Here is a 21577-nt window from a genome sequence, read left to right as displayed (position 1 = left end):
CATAAAAGGGGAGGGAGGACTGCTGAGGAGGAGGCCTTGGAGAACATCCCCCAATGAGCCTTTGCTGAAGATGCTGGAAGCTCCACCTGGGATGCCGTTCCCTCCTGTCCCAATCCCCACAAAGCGCTGGGTTCAGATCCCTCCTAGCTATAGAACCCTCCTAGCCAGTTTCTCGGGGTCTATAGAAAGAAGGATCTGAAGTGGAGGGTCTGTAAGTCACCTAGGATCTCGTGATCCTTCAGGAAGCCTCTCCTGATCACCCCCATTCAATGTTCTTTCTCAAACGGCTGGGGTGAGGGGATCTGGGTTCAAATCCAAGGGAAAAACCCATTACTGCAGTGAAAGAAAACTGTCAGAGGTCAGAAGACCTGGGCTCCACCAACAGTCCCCTCTCTTACACGGCCCTCTTTATATTAGAATCAAAGACTGTCTGAACTTGGAGGGATGTTAGAACAAAGAACATCAGAGCTAGGAGGGACCTAAGAACATGAGATGTTAGAGCTAGGAAAGGTCTTGGAACATAGAATGTCAGAGCAGGAAGAGGCCTTAGAACATAGATTATCAGATTTGGGAGGGACCTTAGAACATAGAATGTCAGAGCTGGAAGAGGCCTTAGAACATAGATTATCAGATTTGGGAGGGACCTTAGAACATAGAATGTCAGAGCTAGAAGAGGCCTTAGAACATAGATTATAAGATTTGGGAAGGACCTTAGGACATATGATGACAGAAGATTTGGGAGGGACCTTAGAACATATGATGACAGAGATGGCAGGAGGGACTTGAGGACATAATGCATCTGACATGGAAGGAACCTTAGAAAAAAGAATGTCCGAGCTGGGAGGGGCCTTACAGCACTGACCCCTCCCTTCGGGGCCCCTGAGTTTCCTCTTTCCTGGAATAAAGGGCTGGGTATTGGGGCCAAAGAATTCACAAGGGTGAGAAACTGAAAGATGCTGGCCTGGCCCTCCTCCAGGTGAATCACTCTCCTTCTGGCTGGGCCAACCTCCAGCATCCTGGTCTCCGGCATCTTTCACTTTAGTTCATGAAACCCACATTGACCATGACCAATAAATGAGTCAATTTATTGGTCAATAAATGAATTCAGAGACTTGGAAGTAAATTTCTCCCAGAAGTTTGGGAAGACCTGGGTTTGACTTGATAACCTTTTGATCCTTCTTAGAAGGCCCCAGTGGGACAATGGATGGATGCAAAGTACTTTTCAATCTTACAGGGCTATATGAATGCTAGATATGATGATGATGATGATGATGATGATGATGGTAATTAATGACTACAGAGAGCATGATGGTATTGGCCAGAAGACACAGCCCACCTGTTTCATCCAGAGGACGATGAGGAGTAAGGGGGCCCAAAGTGATGAGACAACAGAGAACTTATTCTAAAGAGAAGAGTTTGGGAAGAAGAGTTTGCTATCTGATTCCCAAGCTCTCTCCACCCTCTGAATCCCCTATGGAACAAGTGGACAGGCTAGAGATGCCACATTGGGGTCAGACAATTGCATTCATCCTCTCAAATGTCTACACCCACCTCCCTACCCTGACCCAAGCTAGGCTGTGCCAGGGTTCAGGGGACCCTGGGAACTACAATAAAAGGGTTTCAAAAACATAAGCACACCCAGAGCCTAGTGCAGAGGATCATAGATTTAAATCTGGAAGGGACCTTAGGGATCATCTTGTCCAATCTCTTCATCTTACAGAGACAAAGCAGCCCATCCCCTAAGTCGCACAGACTAGTAAGGGGAAGGTGGGGGGAACCCAAACTCAGAGGTCTAGGACCTCACAATCAGCACTTTTCTTAAAGCCCTCAAGAGATTTATCCCCTTGGAGAAGACCAAAACAGGAGAGGAAAATGGGGGAGGGGGAGGATTCCCCAAACCTTACTGCTATTCTATTAAAACTCATGGCTGCCCAAAGACTTTTGGGACATCTCCCTGCAATACATTCCTCCTCTACTTGAAGTCACAGCCTGTCCCTATCCTGACTATTGGTATCTCACTGGTATCTTTCATTGTCTCAATTCTGTCTACTTGATGTTCCCTCCCATGCCCCAAACTCCTCAACTTTATACAGTCAGTGGATGACCCACTTTCCTTGCCTTTGCCTCTTAGAAGAAGGCTCAGTTCAAGATCCACCACCTATTCTATACTTTTGTGGATTCGCCTAAGTCAGGGGCTCTTCATCTAGGGACTGTGAAACTTGGTGGTTGTTTTTGTTTTTATATTCTGAAGCTATATTTCAATATCACTGTCTTCCTTTGTAATCCATATATTTTTATTTTATGCATTTAAAAACACTGTCTACCCTCATTTAAACACTTCCATTTAGAAGATATATTTATGATATACATTTTTTTGCATTTATTTTATTTATATTCTCTGCTTATCTCTGGGCATATTGTAACCCTTCCCACACAGCCCATATATGTGTTTCTAAAAGGCAGGAGACCCTTGGCCTGAGACTTTTGTTCCTGTATCCCCATTGCCTTTCATTTAAGTAGTAAATATTTAATAAAATGCTTGTCGATTTACAGACTGAATGAAAAAAAGGATGAATGAACAAGAAGCTTCCTGCCTATAGGGAGAAAAAAAATTACAAACTAAAAACTGAGTCTCTCGGGTGAATTCAGCCCTAGCTCATAACCACTTATCATTGACCCAGAAAAGCCCTAGGAAAATTTATATAGTAAGTGAAATTTATCTAACACTTTAAAGTTCGTAAAACACTTTATAAAAATTGTCCCACTTAAGCCTCATGGTGCTCTGTGAGGTAGGTATTGGAGGTATTATTATTAATCCCATTTTATAGAAAGGGAACCAGACTCAAACAAGTGGATGGGATCCAAGTGTTAACACTTGCTGCCTATGTGATCTTGGTCAAAAATTTTTCCCTTTCTGGACCTCGGTTTCCTCATCAGTAAAATGAGGGAGTTGGACAGCATGGCCTCAGAGGTTCTCGGACAAGTCTTTCTCTTTCTCCTGCCTTGGATCAATCAGTTACTAAGAGCCTTCTATGTGTTAGATATATTATATATATATATATATATATATATATATATATATGTATATATACATGCTAAGCCCTCAAGGAGCTTCCAGTCTAACAGGGGAGATCATTATATATACAAATTCAATCTAATGGGGGAGGCAAATTTATACAAAGCAAGAATATATATATATATATATATATATATATATATATATATACACATAAATATGTATATATTTATAAGTCATTTAACCTTTGCCTCAGTTTCCTCAACTATAAAATAATAGTTTCTCCCTCCTGGGCTGTTGTGATGGTCAAGTGAGATAATATTGGTAAAATAAGCACAGTCCCTGGAAAACAGTAGACTCTAAATAAATACTTGTTTCCCTCTTTCCTGTCTGCCTTCTCTTCAGCCTTAAAAAATCAGGGGCCATTTCAAGGGTTCTTCACCTCTAGCTGGGAAAGGGGTCCCCATAGAGGGAAAGTTCCCAAGAGAGACAGTTCTGTCATGGGAAGAGAAACCCCAAGTCTAGCTTGGGAAAAGTGAAGGAGGCCCTCATCAGGGCCTGGCCAAACCTTCTCAGGCTCTCCTGCCCTGACCTGGAGATGCCAAACTCCTGAGCAGCAGAGCTGGCTGGGCCTGCCTCCCAGAGAACAGTTGAGAACTGGGAGATTTACTGATTTTCTTCCAGAGTCTACTGGATCCCGGTCAGCCTGGGTTAGCATGGGGCAGCCGGCCAGGGCTGGCCCTTGGGAATGCTCATGGCTGCCTCCAAGGCCCTGATGGGCCAGCTTCCACATTTGAATGCCTATGCCCTTACTACCCTTTGGATTCTGTGGGTACTAGGAGGGTTTCAGACTTGGGGCTCAAGGAGTGAAGTTATAGTAAGGAGAGGTCACCACAGAACCAATTTCAAAAACCAAACCTATATTTAAGGCCAGGCTTCTATCCCAAGGTCAACCCAAGGGTAGCATTCAGGGGATCTGGACATTAGAGCAATTCATTCCTGCCTCCATCCTCACAATAGACACCATTCTCCCAAAGGACACCTTTGTTAGGGTACACAAATCCATAACCCTCTAGGTCAAGGATGCTTAGCCTGGCATCCACTGTAGGGCCCATGAATCTGGGTGGGTGGGGGAATTACAGCTTTATTTTAATCTAATTAGCTTCCTTGGAAATCCTACAGTTTTAATTTTATGCATTTAAAAACATGATTCTGAAAAAAAAAAAGCCAGAGGCTTCCCCAGACTGCCCAAGCAGTCCAGGTCACCAAAATGGTTGAGACCACTTACTCTAGGTGTAGCTCAGCCTATTTTAAGAGCCAAGCTAGGTTAAAAGTAAATATGCCTTTTCTTAGGAGCATAGTCAACTCATCCCTGAAAGAAATCCTCACTATAATCTTGCAAACAAGTGGTCATTCAGTCTCTACCTAAATATTTCTTACATGGGGGAACCAACTACTCTATCCTTCCAATTACCTTGTATTTATTTTGTGACAATAAAATAAATACACCCTATGCTATGCAAAGCTATCTCCCCCACTCTTACTCAATTTGTTTTGATTTTTGGCTTTTTTTTTTTTTTTTTTTTTTTTTTTTGGTGCAGCAATCAGGGTTAAGTGACAGCTAGTATCAAGTAACTGAAGCTGCATTTGAACTCAGGTCCTCCAGGGTCGGTGCTCTTTTCACTATGCCACTTAACTGCTGTGAACTAGTCCAACCATTCTAGAGAACAATATGAATCTATGCCCAAAGAGCAATAAAAGTGCTCATGCCCTTTGACTCAGCGATTCCAATACTAGGCATGTATACAGAAGAAATCTTAAAAAATGTTATGGAGTACTATTGTTCTATAAGAAACCATGAATGGTTAGACTCTAGAGAAGCATGGAATGAGTTACAGGAACTGATGCTGAGCGAAGGGAGCAGAACCAAGAGAACACTGTATACATTAACAACAACATCATTATGCATTGATCAGTTTTGATGGATGCAGCTCTTCTCAGCACTTCAAAGAGCTAGGATGACCCTATTAGACCGACTATGGACAATCCTATCCCCGGAGGAAGAAAAATAAAACCAAAACACCCTATGGAATCTGAATGAACACTATTTACTTTTTAAAAAAATTCTCTTAGGTTTTTCTTTCTTATCTCATGGTTTTCTTTCTTTTCCTTTAATCTGAATTCCTCATACTAAAAATGACTAATCTGAAAACCTGTTAAACACAAAGGTTTATGTACAATATATCCACCTGACTCAGGGGAGGGAGGTGGGAAGAGAGGGTGGAAGGAAATTATGGAACTTAAAAATATGCATATGCATATGAATGTTGAGAAATTTCATAACATGTAATTGGAAAAATAAAATAAAAGATCAATTGAATAAATAAATAAATATACTACACAACTGCCCCTTGAATGACTCTCATTATTAAGAATTGTTTTCCTTCTTAAGTCCAACTTCTATCCCTTTTCCCTGGTGTTGTTGCCCCTGGGACAAAACCTAACAGAGTCAAACCTCATTCATGCTACAGATGAGCAAAGGGAGGCCCCCCAAAGGAGAATTAAAGGAGATCAGAGCATAGAATTCAAGCTGGAAGAGACTTTAGGGATCACTGACTCCAGCCTCATTCTCTCGTCACTTTATAGTTGTGGAAACTGAGGCCCCAGAGTTAAGTTCCTTGCTCAGGTTCACACAACTTCTAAGGTAGGATTTGAACACAGGTCTTCCTGACTCTAATCCTAATATTCTTCCCATGATATTACATTTCTTGGTTAGCTAATAAATGGCAGATGCTTTCCTAGGTTCAAATTATTGGTTAATAAAGATACACTTTTAAAATCTAGCTTTACAAATATTTGTAAAGCCTTAGCAGAGGGCTCATCACAAAGCAGGAGCTCTTTCCCCTTGGAGTGTGCCATAAATATCAATTTATTAAGTCTACTGGGGGGACCAGTGATGGAAAATTTCTGTCCTTCCCCTGGAAATTACTTTGTTTAGTCCATAGAAAGTAAACTCCCTGAGGGCAGGAACTTTTCTATTTTTCTCTTTGTATCTATAAAGTCCTCACTTAAATAAATTGTTGATTAACAGTTAAGATAGTCAGTATTTTGGGTTTAATCTACAATGTAGGAGTCTTCATCACCCCACCCTCCCATAGGATGTAATCTTGAGGAAAGAGATCGTTTGGTTTTTGTCCCTAAATCACCAGTTTCCTTTTCAATGAAATAATAGATGGCTTTGATAGCCTTAAAGCACTAAATCTATTTTTTACAGATGAAGAAACTGAGGCTGAGAGAGGAAGTCACTTGATTTGCCCAAAGCTAGTAGGTATTTGAGATGAAATTTGAATTCAGCTCCCCCAGAGAGGAACTTAACAAAAAAAAGCCACCCAGGTTGTTGTGATGTAAAGACTTGTCTCTGGTCACTTTGCTCAGAGCAGAAAATTCAGAATGAAGCCTCGCCCTCCTGGCCTTCTCCCTTCCTTTTTCCCTAGGGAGCCTGGCCCCCAGCCTGGGAGCAGCGGCCAGGACAATCTGCCAGTTCCCTTGAATGGAGGAGTCTGGCTCAAAAGGTCAAGATTTCAGAGAGCACTCCCAGTGGGAGTGGGGGCTGGGTCCCAAGGAGGACCCTTCCCCCTGTTCTGGCCTCAGTTTCCCCATTGTGTAAAGGGAGAGAAGGGCTCAAGTCCGGGGTGGTTGAACACTGGCCAAGCTGATAAGGCCTCAGGCCAGAGTTTGAAAGAAAGAGAAATATGGGCAGGGAAAGCTTAGGATTTAAACGGAAAGCATGTGGTGGCGAGCCCAAACCCCTGCCCAGCCCGCCCAAACCCCTGCCCGCCCAGGGCTTCCTCCAGCTGTTTGTTGCTTCCAGCAGCCCTGGGCTGTCAGCATAACCCAGTTCAAAGAAGCAAACTGTGGCATTTGTAGGGTCAGCCCTCGTTGCTGAAAAGTGTGGGAACATTTCTGTGGCCTGGAGGCTGGGGGGGTGGGAAGGAGGGGATTTCGCCTTAGGAACCATATCAACAGAGTCAACAATCATCCAGCTTAGGCTCCCACAGCCTAAACCCAGTAGCTGAATGTTGTTGCTTATGGAAATCATTACCAATGGAGGATGAAGTAGAAGTGGGGGGCAGTCATTGATCTGCTGCCGAGAGGGAGAACCCAGAATGCCAGAACTCCTGCTTTGTTATCCAAGGCCTTGGCCAGGGCTCCTCTCCCTCTACCCACTATGGAAATACTTCTGAAGCTCTTGTTCCATGAGGATAACTTGGGTATGTTTCACAGAAGGACCTTCCTAGATCATCTAATACAGCTATTTTACAAATGAGGAAACTGAGTCCCAAGGAAGATGAATAGATTTGGCCAAGGTCATACGAGTAATACGTGATCATGACACCATCCATATAGAACTGGAAGAAGCCTCATTTGACAGATAAGGAAACTCAGGGTCCCCAAAGTTAGGGGACTTATCTAAAGACACCCAGGCAGTAGGTGCTGGTTTGGGCTTCTTCTTTCTCATCTCAGGTATGTAGCCTAGGTCGGAATCTCTGAGAAGTTCTAATTGTGTGACCCTGGATAAGTCATTTGATAGATTCTTCATTTTAAAAATGATTATATTGAGCTAGGAAGGATTCCTTCTAGCTCTGAATCAATGCTCCTCCTCTAGGCCTCAGTTTCCTCAATTGTAAAATAGGTCTATTCATCCCCAAGCTTTATAAGGAGAGAAGGATTAATCGGCCTGAAAGGGTTAGTTAGAACAAAAATTTTAAGCTGCTCCATTTCTTAACGACATCATCCTGCCCAGCAGGTTCTGGCCTAGGCTGTTCTCATGACCGAGGGATTAGGAGTAATTAGTTACAGCCTGAAAGGAGGTCGAGAAGGACAAAAACCTAAGAAAAGTGCACTTTGGAGAGAATGGGCGCCATGCCTGTAGGGGCTAGGAGGGAGTGGAGGCCACCCAGCCCAACCCCCTCCTGCCCGCTGTTGTGGGTAGCACCAAGGACAACACCCACATTCCCCGACTCTTGCTCCCTGCTGCCTTTCTGACTCCCACAGGTGAGAAAGCTGTTGATACCTGCCTAATCTTAACCTCAGAGGCCCCGAGTTCAAATCTCACTCTGTTCTTTGGATTTGTATCTTTCTTGGGCCTCAGTTCCCTTATCTATAAAATGGAAGAGTGGGGGAAGTTGAATTAGACAGCTTCTACTCTTGGCCTCAGTTTCCTCCTCTGTAAATGGGAGTGGAAGTGATTGGATTAGGTGATTCCTCAAATCCCTTCCAGTCTACATCTGGGCTTTGTTAGTCTTTTTTCGAAAAACTGTTCTGGGGGGCCCTGTGGCTAGGGGAGGTAGAGGCTGGGGTGGGGTGGGGGGGCTTTGGTCTGAGTTCTCTCCCTTCCTCCTTTCACTCATTCACGCCCCACTCCCTTCCCAGACCCCAGCTGGGCAGCACTGCTGGAATTTCCCAGGCCAGCCCCCCATCCTGTGGAAATTAATAGTCCCACCAAGAGCCAGCTCCACACACATTGCTCTCAAGGAGGGACAATTACTGTGTTGTTCCAAAAGATCTTATCTCCCTAAGGAACAATTTAAAAGCAACCAGGCAATGACACAGCCTGCCCAAGGAGGAGTCCCGGGATCGAATCACACGGCTCCCCTCCAACCCACAACCCCCCTCCAACCAGAAGCCCTATTAATAGGGAGGAACTGTGAATGCACCAAAAAACCTTTGATTCCGACCCATCTGCTCAAGGGCAACTCTGTCCCTGCCACCCATCCTGCCCTTCATGAAAGCCCCCTGTTCCCTCATGGGCAGACCTAGCTGGTGACAGACCCTGGGTTCCTCTGGGGGGGGGGGCAGCTTGGGAAGAGAGTAGTCTAAGAAAAAGTGAGACAGTTGAGAAAGAGAGACAGAGATAGAGAGAGAGAAGGATTAGAGACAGAAACACAGCGAGAAACAGGGACAGAGAAAGACAAGACACAGAGGCAGACAGGGACAGAGATGGAAATAGAGACAGAGAAAGACAAGAGACAGAGAGAAGGAAAGACTCAGACACACAGAGAGAAACAAGGACAGAGAAAGAAAAACAGAAAGGGTCAGAGAAAGACAAGAGACAGAAACAAGAAAGATGGATGGAGAGATAAAGACAAGAGAGAGAGAGAGAGAGAGAGAGAGAGAGAGAGAGAGAGAGAGAGAGAGAGAGAGAGAGAGAGAGAGAGATAGAAAAAAGCGACACAGACAGAGAAAAAACCAGAAAGGGATGGAGAAAGACAAGAGACAGAGAAAGACAGGCAGTAACAGAGAGACAGAAACAGAAAGAGGGATGGAGAGATAAAGAAAGACAAGAGCAGAGATAGAGACAGAAACAGATGGAAAGAAATAGAGACAAGAGACACAGAAGCAGAAAGAGGGACAGAGAAAGCAGAGAGATCGAGAGACAGAAAGGCAAGAGACAGAGAGAAACAGAAATACACAGAAAGTGGTAAGAGAGATAGAGACAGAAAAGCAGAGACAGAAAGACAGAGACAGAGAGAGAGACAAAGAGAAACAAAAATACACAGAAATCCACAGAGACAGAGAGAGGGAGAAAGGAGGAAAGAGGAAGGGAGGGTCTTGGTGGCTAAGCTGGCCAGGACCCTAGAAAGAAACAATCAATCAACAAGTATTTATTCAGGAGTGGCTCTTACTTCCTCTCCTGGGGCCATAGGGGACACCAAGAGGAGGCATGTGGTCCCTTCTGGACTGGGGAAGTTGGCTTGCTCACCTCCTGCCCCCCCAGTTCTCCTCTCCTCATCCAGGACTCTAGAATTGGCTCCTTCCTGTCCCTGGCTTTCACTACTGCTTTTCTGCCTATGGATCGGGCCTGCCTCCGGCCACTTCTGCAGAGTTGGCATCTCTGCTTCACTGCCCACTAAATCTCCTCCCCTGGACACCCCCCCACACACACCCTACTTCTCCAAGGAACCTGGGCCGAACGAAGCTCAGGCCTGACATTCCCTTACCTGTCGACAAAGCAATGCCTCTGGTCCTGTGGGCTCAGCCAGTTGTGAGGTTGCCCTCCCTTGCCCCCCAGCCCAAGACCCAACTCAAGCTCCTTCACCTGTACTGAGGGGCCCTTACCCTGCTGCTTCCCTGACCTGGCCAACGTCAGAAATCAGGGCAAAGTGAGCATTTCCCAGTTAATTATAGGTTCTGAGCTCAAAGGGGAATGGCAGGAGGGGGGGGGGGGAGTTTTCCCAAGGTGAGGAACTCTATTTTCCTTTTCTAGGATGGGGGTAGGAATGGTTTAAACAGCAACTCCCAGAGATAGCTTAGTCCAAGGCCTGAGAATACACTGGGAACGCCCCTGGGGGGGGGGGGTTCATTGTTTTCCAAGACAGATGCCTCTTCTATGAAGTCTTCCTTGATAACATTCATTCATTCTCTGGATAAACATTAATTACACTCCCACTGGGCACCCCAGCCAGAAACCATTTCTTTTTCTGATATTTTTTCCCCTAATATTAATTGTCATAGAATGCAAGCACCTTTGGGGTCAGGGACCATGTTTCCGCCTTTTATTGGAGTCTGGTACATGGTAGGCATTTAATAAATGTTTGCTGATTTCTGCTTCTGCTACTTATTTGACTGCTGATAAGCAAGTCTCTTAATCTCTCTGGGACTCAGTTTCCCCAACTGTAAAGTGATATAACTGGACTAAATGACTTCAACGATCTCATCTAGCATTAATATTAGGAATCTACAATACTAGAAACACACAGAATAGGAGAGAACATAGCTGGGCAAGAACCCAGAACACAATGTCAGAGCAAGCCAGAGCTTGGACAATGACTGTCTGGGTTGGGAAGGGCCTTAGAAGACAGAAAGTCAGATTTCTGCATAAAGAGGAAGGAAGCACTTTTAGAATGTGGAATGTCAGAACTGGAACGGTCCTTAGAATGTGGGATGGACTGAACCTTAGAACAGGGGATGTTAGAGAAGGAAGAGAAGTTGGAACCTAGAAACTTGAGAGCAACCGTAGATACGGAACCCCTTATTGTATAGACACAGGCTGCCTTAGGTCCAGATAGAAGGGACTTATCACATGACTTGCCAGTGGCAGTCTGAATTTGAACCCAGACCCAATTCTCAATTCAGCCTCTTTCCCCTACAAATCTGGGATTTTAGGGGAAAGAGGTGTCTGGGGTTGGAGGAGAGAGCTCAGACTACTAGAGCATGCACCCCTTGCCCTGCTTTGGACTAAAATCCACCATCACTCTCATTGGGTTTCCTGCATTACCTTGGACTCATATAAAACATTTATCGGACTAGTACATGTTGTTAGAACAGGAAATGTCCTCCCGCATCCTCCACCTCCCCCCAGCCTCCTCCCTCAGCTCTGCATGCAAGGACCAGGGAAGCTCTGGGCTCTGCTGCTTCTCCACCAGTCACCCCCTAGCCAGCTAGAGAGCCGGGTAGAGAAACTGAGCCCAGTCCTAGAAGCTTAGGTGGGTTCAGATTCTGACTCCCCTTGGGTGAACATATTTAGGGGAGAGAGCCCTTCCTTTGGCTTCCTACCTCCAGTGGACAAACACCGAGAACTGAATTCTTCCCTCCAAAATTTGGGACCGATGAGCCCCTTGATGTCCCCCCTCCTGGCAGAATGAGGTAGACAGACTTTCCAACACTGGAAGCAGCTTTTTGAAACTTTGTTTTTTTGGGGAAAGTATCTCCTAGCATTTCTCAGCTACTCTTTTTACTGGGACAATGGGTGGTTGGGGTGGGGGTGGGGGGTCAGGAGGCCTTGGTTTTAGTTCCAGGTCTGTCAACCATCCCTCCAACTGTATGACCTTAGGTAAGCGATCTAGTTCCTTCCTCATCTGAAGATGGAGGCAGCAATGCCTTCTCATCCTTGAAGGTCAAAAAACAGAATATACCCATAAGGGTTCTGGAAAATCCAAAGCTTTATTCAAATTGTAGAATCAGAGATTTAGAATCGAAAGGGACCCTAGTGGCTAGTAAGTCCAATTCCTCTCATTTTACAAATGAGGAAACTGAAGTTAGGAAAGGTTCTGAGGCAGGATTTGAAGCGAAATCCTCAGGATAGCAACTACAGTACTTTAGCCATTTATACCACACTCCTCCTCCAAGGGACATTTTCCCCCTTCCTTATTCCAGATGGTAAGGCAGACTACCATCTTTCTCCCTTCTCCTCTCCCCCCCTTCCCCATATCCACCAAATCCCTAGCCTCCCCCACTTCTATCAGGGTTGCCAGCCTGTCTGTGAGTCAGCAACCTAGATGGGCTCTGACTTCCTACTGGAGGCAGCCAGAGCTCCCCAGCTCCCCCCACCAAACCTCCAAGGCTAGAGCCTCCAAGCAGCTGTAAACATCTCTGGACCAGAAACTCAAGCTGGGAGGCCAGGCCCTATGCCCAAGTTCAGTCCTGGCGTCCTAGAGGCACTGGACATGCCCCACCAGAAACAGCAGAGGCAAGAGGATGGTTGCAGGCTAAACAAACGCCCCAAACATCCCTTCCCCGGCCCCTCTGCCATATTGTGTCTCTTACACACCCCTCCAAGTCTCCTCTCAATTCATTCTCCTTTCCAAGGGCCTGCCATCTCTGGGGAACTGTTCCAGATTTCCTGCGCAACCTTGGCTAAGTCCCTTAACCTCTATGAACCTCCGTCTTCCTATTGGGGCATCTGAGTGGTGCAACAAGTAGAGATGACTGGGCTTGGCATCAGAAAGACCTGAGTTCAAATCCTACTCACCAGCCTGGGCAAGAAGTCCCTTAAGCAATTTCTGCCTCTGCTTCCTTAGCCGTGAAATGAGGGGTTTGGATAGCATCTAAGGTCCCTTCTAGGATCCTTAAATAGCAGGTGAAGATTTCACAAACATAATTTTAAGCCTCACTCTCTAAAGGAGAGCTAATATTATCATATCCATATCACAAATGAGGAAACTGAGGCTCAAAGCAGTAAGGGGCGTTACCAGGTAAGAAACCCCCCCTTTCCCAATATGGGTTCCAATATGGTCAGCACCCTCTCTTCAACTTAAAGAGTTGCCTAGACCAATAACCTCAAATTCAAATCACAAAGTGACCATTTAATTCCTCTAAGAAAACTTAGAAAAAATGTCAGCATTATCTCTGTTCTCTGGTATTTTTAGTTATTTTGTTAAATCTTTCCCCATTGCATATTGCATTTGAATCAAGCTCAGTCGTCCCATACTAGAACCAGAAACTTAAGGGACTTGCTCAGCATCACGCAGCCAGGATGGGGCAAAGGTGATATTTGAATCCAAATCTTTCTTACGCTGGTGGAGGCTAGCTCTCTCTCTAATACACTGTGCTGCCAGAGGGGCCAAGAACCTTGCCCAGGTCCCTAGGGATAAAAGGTCAGAGAAGGGATTCAAAGATAGGCAATGTCCTATCCATTATACCACACTGCCTCCAGAAAAGTCTTCTCATCCCTTTTGTCCTCTCCATTCCTCACTAGAACCAGAGCTGAGGGGCAGCAAGGTGGCAGCTAGATGGCACACAGTGGATAGAGTACTGGTCCTGGAGTCAGGAGGACCTCAGGCACTTAATACTTACTTAGCTGTGTGACCTTGGGCAAGTCACTTAACTTCATTGCCTTGTTAAAAAAAACAACAAAAAAAATTGAGCTGGAAAGAATCTTAATGTCATTCCTCTGATTTTACAGATGGGACACTGGGGCTCAGGGCAGGGAAAGAGCTTGGCCCGAGGTCAGATACCCCAAATATCCACATACCATCCCAGAATCTGTAGGGAGAAATGACTGTGTTCAGAAGGGAGGAGGTCCCTTGATCAACCTTCCCTCCCCAGCCCAGATCCTCAAAAGCAATGATGTGGGGGCAGCCAATCTATGTTTTCATTCCAGATGCAGGCTGGCAGCCATATGACCCAGGCTGGCTGACAGCCCTTGCCAACTATTGATCACTCCACCCTCATGTGTCATCCGACTGTCCCTTCTGCCTGGCTCGTCACTGACTCAGGCCCAGTGACCGGAGCCTCCAAAAGACCCATGAGCCTGGGAATTCAACTCCTGGGTTCAATTAGATCCTGACTCACTGTTTGACCCAAAAGGAGTCACTTCCCTTCCCAGGTCCTAAAGGGAATAGGGAATGATGATCTTCTGGGGAGGGATAAGCCCCTTCCAGCAAGACAATCTGGCAGAGATCAGAGCATTCCTTGGAAGAATTTTTTAAAAAAAAGTCACTCCCTGGAGGACCCAGTCCACCTGTTCCCATTGCCTTAATATTATTGCTTTTCTTTCCTAACTCTTCTTCCACCTCCCTTTCCCTGTTTCTTCCTTCCCATCCCACTTCTGCCTGACTTCTCTAGGCTTCTCTAACTCCCCCCTCCCCCCGCCATGGAAAGCAAGGGTGACAGACTGCATGTACATCCCTACAACACGATAACAGTTTCTGTTTTCAAGATCCAGGTGACCAAATAAAATGGGAGTTTTCCAGGAAATTTGAAATAAAAGTCCCTCTGGCTCTGAGAATCTAGACTAGGGATCAACTTTGGGGTCTCTCCTTTGAATGGCCAAATATTTGGAGAGAATACTCTATAAAATCTGGAATATCAAAGGGACCAGGGCCAGATTGAGACATCTCATTCTCATGCCAATCTGTGGTGCCCTCATTCCCCAGAAATGTGTCTGCTCCTGGCCACTTTTCAAAGGATGCTGATGGCAAGAGAATTATGGCTGGCAATGAGTACCCCCTGCCTGCCAGCCTGCCTGACTCTGACCAGCTCCCAGCCAGACCTCTGGGGCATTCCATTCCCCCATGCCAAAACTCTTCCAAGCTGCCATCAGACAGAACTTGCCCCTATTGCCATCAGGTCAAACAGAAGAGCAATGTGAAGGATACCCAGAAAGCACAGCCCTCAAACGCTACTGATTTGGTCTCTTCCAAGACTAGCCAGACTTCCAGGAGAGGCAGAGCTGCCCCAGTTCTTCCAAACGTTAGGGTACCCTGGCACCAACTCAGGACAAGCAGGAGGTCCAAAGAGTGCTAAGTTGGCAGCAATGCCATCTGGAAACCGTCAACTTCAGAGAGCCAGCTCGAATTCATCTGGCCAAGCTCTGCTACATTTTGATTTTTTTAAAAAAGAAATTTGTATTTATAGGAAAAAACACTGAGCTCAAGTCCCTGGAGGGATACTCCTTAGTATATCTGGGGGGTGGGGTGGGGAGAAAAGGGAAGAAATATGAGTGGAGAAGGCAAACAGGACAGGAAATGTTTCTTTCTCAGACTCTGGGAGCCCCAAGCATTTTTCCCTAAGATTCTAAGATTTTTTTTTTTTTTGGCAAGTCAATGAAGTTAAGTGACTTGCCCAAGGTCACACCTTTATCAGTGTGCTTGAGGCCACATTTGAACTCTGGTCCTCCTGACTCCAGGGCCAATGCTCTATCCCACTGGGTCACCCAACTGCCCCTCTAAGGTTCTTAAGATCTAGGGACCCCCCTTCCCATTGCCATACACCGGTTCCCTCTCTTTTGTTCTTGCCCCTTTCCCATCATTCCTTATTAATAATGTTAATAATAATTAATAATAATAATAACCAGCATTGGCACCGGGCTTTAAAAGTGTCCAAAAGCACTTTATATGCGTGATTGCATTTGCTCTCCAAACCCCCCGCAGAGGTTGGTACCACCAGTTCCAGAAACAGAGAGGTGAAGCATGACCCAGTGTCACACAGCTACCAGGGTTTAGAGACAGGATTGGAACCCAAGCTGACCCAGTTTTCCAAATCAAGCGTGCACCACGTTGCCTGTTGAGTCAGAAGTAACTTTCAAAGCTTCCATCTAGCTGTTACATTTATAGAGAGAAGTTGATCCCTGTACCAGAGACTGGCTTCCCACTGTCTTACCACTCCACCAACCTTAGTCTAGCCTGCTTCACTAGAAGGCCATAGGATATGGAATTTGATGGGACCCCAGGATCATCACATGCTAAAGAGCATAGACTTATAATTTATTACATTTGATCCCCAAAGAATTTGTCTTTATTTTCATAGTTTAGAATACAGTAGGTGTTTAATAAATGCTTATTGATTGCTTTAGATATGAATGAGACCTAGGAGGGTGCCTCATCACAGTATCAGGTATTTTCTAATCTGGGAGAGATCCCAGGCATCATTGAGGCTAACCTATACTCCCAAAGAGTCCCCTCTACAATAGCTACCACCCCAAAAACATTCCAGCCTATCTTGAATACTTCTGGTGATGGGGAGCCCACTACTTCTAAAATTCTCCTTTGGGTAGCCCTAATAGTGAAGGTTTTACTCAACCTGAGACTCATTCTGCCCATAGTTTCTAGTTCTATTCCACCTTCATTTCATAAGTGAAGTAACTTGAGGCCAGAGAAGGAAAATGAGTTTCCCAAGGTCACACTTAGTCGGGTGGGAACTAGAACCCAGGCCCTTCAGCTCCACAGATGCAGGCTTTTTCCATTCCTTCTCCTCTGGGGTCTCTCCTTCCTAATCCTCAGAGCAGTGGAAGAGAAGGCCAGGTCTGCTATAAACTCTGGCTCTAACATATGTTGTGAGTCCCTGAGCAAGTCTGGGGACCTCAATTCCTTCTGGTCCTGAGTCTCTCCAGGGTCCCAGAGGCCATCTAGGCCAAGTCCTCATTTTAGAGGTGAGGAAATAGGAGCTCAGAGAAGGAGGAGTCTTAAAGGGCATCTAGTCTAAACCTTCCCATTTTACAGAAGACAAAAACTGAAGCTCAGTGAGATGAGTGAGAGAGAGAGAGAGAGAGAGAGAGAGAGAGAGAGAGAGAGAGAGATTCAAGGTTTTCTGGGACCTGGAATTTAAGCTTCTCCTCTGGGAAATATCCCAGGCTTCCTCTGCTGGGGTACACAGGGATAGGGCACCCATCTCCCTTACCATTCTGGGGCTGAAATATTTAAAGCCCCATCTGGGTTCCCTTAATTGCAGCCTGGGCTGGCTAGAGGAAATTGCAGGAGCTTCGGATGGTTGGTCAGATGCTGGGCTGTTTCTCTGGCTGCCAGCTGAGGACAGCGGTGGCTGTGGGGAGGCGCCCCCTTCAGCCCTAGGATCTGGGAAACTGGACAGGAAGACCGCAGGATGACAGGTTGAGAGCCAGAGGGACCCTCGAGGCATCCTGCTGAGGCCCAGCCTAGGGAAGTGACCTGCCCAGGGTGACCCAGCTTTGCAGTGTCAGACAGCTTGGGGCTCAGGCTCCAAAGTCAAGTTCCCTGAGTCAGACTACAAAAGACAGGGCTAAGATCTTTCTGTAGAGTCCTTGTTCTTCCTCTAGGCTGCTCCACGACACCCTGGGGACTGCCCCGATCCTCATCTGAAGTAAAGCCTGAGGAGTTTCTCGGGGCCCAGAAGTCCGACAGTGGGTCAGCAAGCATCGAAGGGCACCCATGCCTCCTGACTGCACTCTCTCGGGGCTGGAAGCTGGGGGAGGGGCAGTGGCGTGGGGGGGGCCCACCACGAGGAAACAAGATCATGAGGAAGATGGGCCAGGACCTCGGCGAGTGCCCCCCACTCCGAGCTCCTCAGCGCCTCCAGGGTCCCCAGGGCCCCCCCAAGCGGAGGGGATTTGTGAGGGACGCACGCCAAGGGCCTCTGTGGCCAATGCACAGAAGCTTTGATAACCTTCCCCCACCCTCTCTCCTGGGGAAACACCTCTGGTGACACCCCGCTCCCGCTAGCTCGGTCTCTCCCGAGAGACACAGCCCCGAGAGCTGTCACCCAGGCCTGGGGAAGCAGGCGCATCCCGGGGGGTCTCGGTGCTCGGGCGCGGGGTGCGCGGGGGGCCGGCCGGCCCCGAGGGTCTCTTTCCTGGGCTCTCCACTCGCATTCACCTCGTTCGCAATACAGAAGAGAGAATGGGGCGGGGGGGACGGGCCGAGGGCTGGCCGCCCGGGCCGCCTTCCCCCCAGATGCGGCTCCTTGTCAAAAAGTAACGGGGCGCGGGGTTAGCGAACGAAGCTCCCGGGGCCCCCGGCCGGGCCGACTTCCCCGGGCCGCAGACTGTACTTTCACTTTCTAGAAACTCAGAGGGAGGAAGATTCCTTTCCAACGCCCCCCCCCCCCGCCCAGTCCGGGGAGCTGGCCCTTCTGCCAGGGCTTGGCCAACCTGGCTCCCGACGCGAGTGGGGGGTACAACGGACGGTGCCCCCCCAGAACTCATCAACGCCGAAAAACCAGGCCCCCGCCGGTCTGCTGCACCCCTTCCGCCCGGGCCCCGGGGCTGTAACACGTGGGTGGGTGGGTGGGCCGGGGAGAGGAAGGGGCGCTAGTGGGGGCGCGCGGTCCCGCACCCCAGCTGGGGGTCGCGGGGAGAGGGAGGAGGGAGGCTGGGCGCAAGCGGATGAGGGAGTGCCCGCCCCCTTGGGGCATCAGTGCCGTGCCCCCCACGTCCTTCCTTCTCCCCTGCCTGCTCTGCCCCTCTTTCTAGGAGCCGGGGGGCTTACCTGAGAGAGAAGCCGCGGGGGGGTAGCCGGCCCATGGTCTCGCCTGTCGCCGCCGTCCTCTCCCACTCCCCCACGCCCGCGGCCCCCTGGAGCCGCCTGGGTCCCGGCCGGCTCTGTTGCCCTCCGGCGCGCACACACTCAGGCACAGACACGGACAGGGACACGGACAGGGACACGGACACGGACACGGACACGGACACGGACACGGACACGCAGACTCGCACACTCGCTCACACTCACCAACACACACTCGCACACTCACGCCGGGCTCAGGAAGGAAACCCGGACTCGGAAAATGGCCAAGGTCTCATCATTTCCGCTGCCAGCCTTTGACAGTTGAAGCGGAGTCCCGGGGTCCGACAAACTTTGCGGGGCGCCGCGGGGCGCGGGGCGGCCCGGCCTGAGCCCCGCCTGGGGCCGGGAGCTCGCAGCGGGGCGCTGAGCCCCTGCCCCCCTGCCGGCCCTCCCCCCGCCGGCCTCCCCCCGCCGACCCTCCCCTCTCCCTCCCTCCCGTTACGTAAAGAGGACCGGAGGCCGGGAGGAGCGCGGCGGCCTCGGATTGGGGGCGCGCTGGGGCTGGCGGAGGGTCCCCCCCAGACCGGGAAGCCAAGCGACCTCCCCCGAGGCTGGGGCCGGAGGGTGGAGTCCGGCCAGGTCACCCCGAGGGGTGAGGCTCTGCGGGGGGCCCAGCCCCCCGGCTTCCCGCAGCACCGCCCCTCCCGAGGGGTTTGGGGAGAGGGGGGCTGAGAGCGCCCAGAGCACGTGCCAGGACCCCCGGGCCCTGGAAGTCACTGGGCCAGCGCCCGGACCCCAGCCCCCAGGGCACGCCAGCCTCCCCACTTGTACCCGTAACACCACCGCGGCCCAGGGCAGCGGCTCCCCGGGGCTGGCACCCGCTGACGCAATGCCAGAGGGGGAGTTCCAGCTCCGGGCTTCTGGCTCGGCGATCTGTGCTCCCTTCCCGGGGGGCCCGCATACAGCCGGTGCATAATGCATGTCCGGAGCCCACCGGCCCTGAGGAACCAACTTAGGCCAGCTCCTTGGCAGGGGGCCCTTCAGCGGCCCCCCCATGCCGCCGGTCCGTGACCCCCTCCCCAGCCCACTTACTCTCTCTTCTCCCGTCTGTACCTGGGTCCAGACGCGCCCTTCTCAGACGTGCCCGTCTCCTCTCCCCGGGAGATTTTTAACTTTCCCCCCAGCAGGGGTGGCGTCTTCCCCCTTGGGTCGTCCCCCGGGGCGCCGCGCCCTGCGCCCGCCGCGCCGCATGGTCTCCACGGACGCCCTGGGCAGGAGCGGGGCGGGCAGCCCGGGTCAGCGGAGATGCTCCCCTGCCGGGGGGTGGGCGGCCCGGGAGCGCCGCGGTCCCGGCCCCACGCTGCGCTGCCTTCCAGCGCCCCCTGCAGGGACCCACCGGCCCACGAGCGTTTATTTAGCGCCCGCGGTGTCCGGGCGCAGGAGGAGGGTCGGAGGGGGCGAGATGCAGAAGTGCTGACCACCTAGCCCCGGCCGTCCAGGGCTTACGTTCCCCTGGAATCGTGCGGGTTCCCCCAAGCGGAGAGCGGGAGGGGAGGATGATTGCTCCCGGCTTTCCCAGGCGGGGGGAAAGCGGAGATTCGACTTTGCCGGGCCAGGGAGCCCGGGAGCCCCCCGAGGGAGCGGCCGGAGCCCCGACTGACAGGCCGAGCCGGGGGGTGCTCGGAAGGATCGGGGGAGCGGGCGCGCCCGGCCCCGGCCGAGGACCGGCTTCCTGAGGGCTGGGAGCCGGCCTAGCGGTGCCGCCGGCGACGGGCTAGCCTGGGGAGATCCAAAGGAGCCCAAGGGGCAGCCTCACCCCGCACCCTGAGCCTCCGCTTTCATTTTCGCTTCGGGGCCTCTCTCAGGTCACTGGGCGGCCCAGGGCAGCCTCCCAGTGGCCGTGCGCGTCGGGTCAGAGGGGTCCAAAGTGCAGGGCTAGGGGGCAAGGCGGCCCTGGTGCCCGCCTCCTCACCGCGATCCCCACCTTCCTTCAAGTGCCGCCTCGAAGGCTCAACAGCCCAGCCTTTCTGCTGCCCACGGGGCAGTCCCCAAGAACTCTCCTGAGGCTCCCTGGAACCCCCACATCGGCGGCTTTGCCCCTGTGGTCCCAGCTCTCGGCTTCCCTGAACCCCACCCCAGCAGGGTGCCCCTTGGTGCCCCCACCCTTGGATCCCTTAAGGGACTTGACCCATATCATTCTATCCAGCCCCTCCCCACCCCGCACCTCCCGAAGGGCCTGGGGTGCAGGAATTCACTACTGTCCCCTTGGACAAATGAACTTGGCCCGAAGCAGTAAGTGGCGATGGGCTGGAAACAGCTCAGGATTGGGAGATCTGAGTTCGAGTTCTCGTCCCTGTGTGACATTTGACAAAGGACTTCATCTTCAGTTTCATCCTCTGTGAAATAAGGGGGTCTCTGCTAATCCCAAATATTGGGAGCCTGTGATGATTCTAGAACCAACCAAGAAGCATTTATTAAGCACCTACTGGGCACCAGGAACTGGGCTAGACACTGAGGATACAAAGGAGGGTCGCTGGGTCCTGACCACTCACCCCTAGCTTAGCACTGCGTTGGGGCTGCTCCATATAAGAAACCTCGTGGTGGGATAGAAAAAACAGGATTTATGTTCTAGCACTGGCTTGCTAGTGACCTTGGCTAAGTCACTTGATTTCCTCCGATCCTCAGTGATTTCCTCTGTAAAACCAACATGTGGAACTCACTAAATGGCATCTAAAACAGCCTCTGGGCTCTAGATGGGAGACCTTCTATTTTCCCAAACCGAGGAACAAAATCCTGCAACTTTTTTTTACAAAATGGGACATGAAAAGCCCTGGAGAGAGACGCTGTTTCTCCTTCCCCAACCCACCTCGGGAAAGAGTTTATTCAGACTCCTACTTTCTCTGCTACTTTTCCCTCCTGCAGAGAGCTTCTACTTCTATCTGGTGATTCAACCAGTCCAAGGAGGCCACTTTTGCACTGATTTCATGGATGTACATTTTATTTTATACATTTAAAAAGCATGATTTTTGGGAAGAGGTCCAGAGGCTGCCCAAGAGGGCCAAAAGGGGTGTGTGGGGGGGGAGTG

General features: G+C 49.9%; 1 protein-coding gene across 5 annotated transcripts in view; it reads right to left on the bottom strand.

Annotated features, from left to right (window-relative positions):
• The window catches only part of SH2B3 (SH2B adaptor protein 3), a 102065-nt gene extending 82341 nt beyond the window's left edge, over positions 1 to 19724 (bottom strand). For 2 of the 5 annotated variants that reach the window (XR_012472273.1, XM_074205727.1), the window contains exon 1: positions 18478 to 18898. The gene's annotated coding sequence lies outside the window, so the exon portion shown is untranslated. Of the gene's footprint in view, positions 1 to 18477; positions 18899 to 19584 lie in introns of those variants that run through there. The other 3 variants (XM_074205729.1, XM_074205728.1, XM_074205730.1) reach the window with 3 other exon arrangements.
• Between the last annotated feature and the right edge of the window lie 1853 nt (positions 19725 to 21577).

Source organism: Macrotis lagotis, chromosome X (assembly GCF_037893015.1).
Source record: "Macrotis lagotis isolate mMagLag1 chromosome X, bilby.v1.9.chrom.fasta, whole genome shotgun sequence".
Classification (NCBI taxonomy): domain Eukaryota; kingdom Metazoa; phylum Chordata; class Mammalia; order Peramelemorphia; family Peramelidae; genus Macrotis; species Macrotis lagotis.
This window is presented reverse-complemented; position numbering and strand designations above follow the sequence as displayed.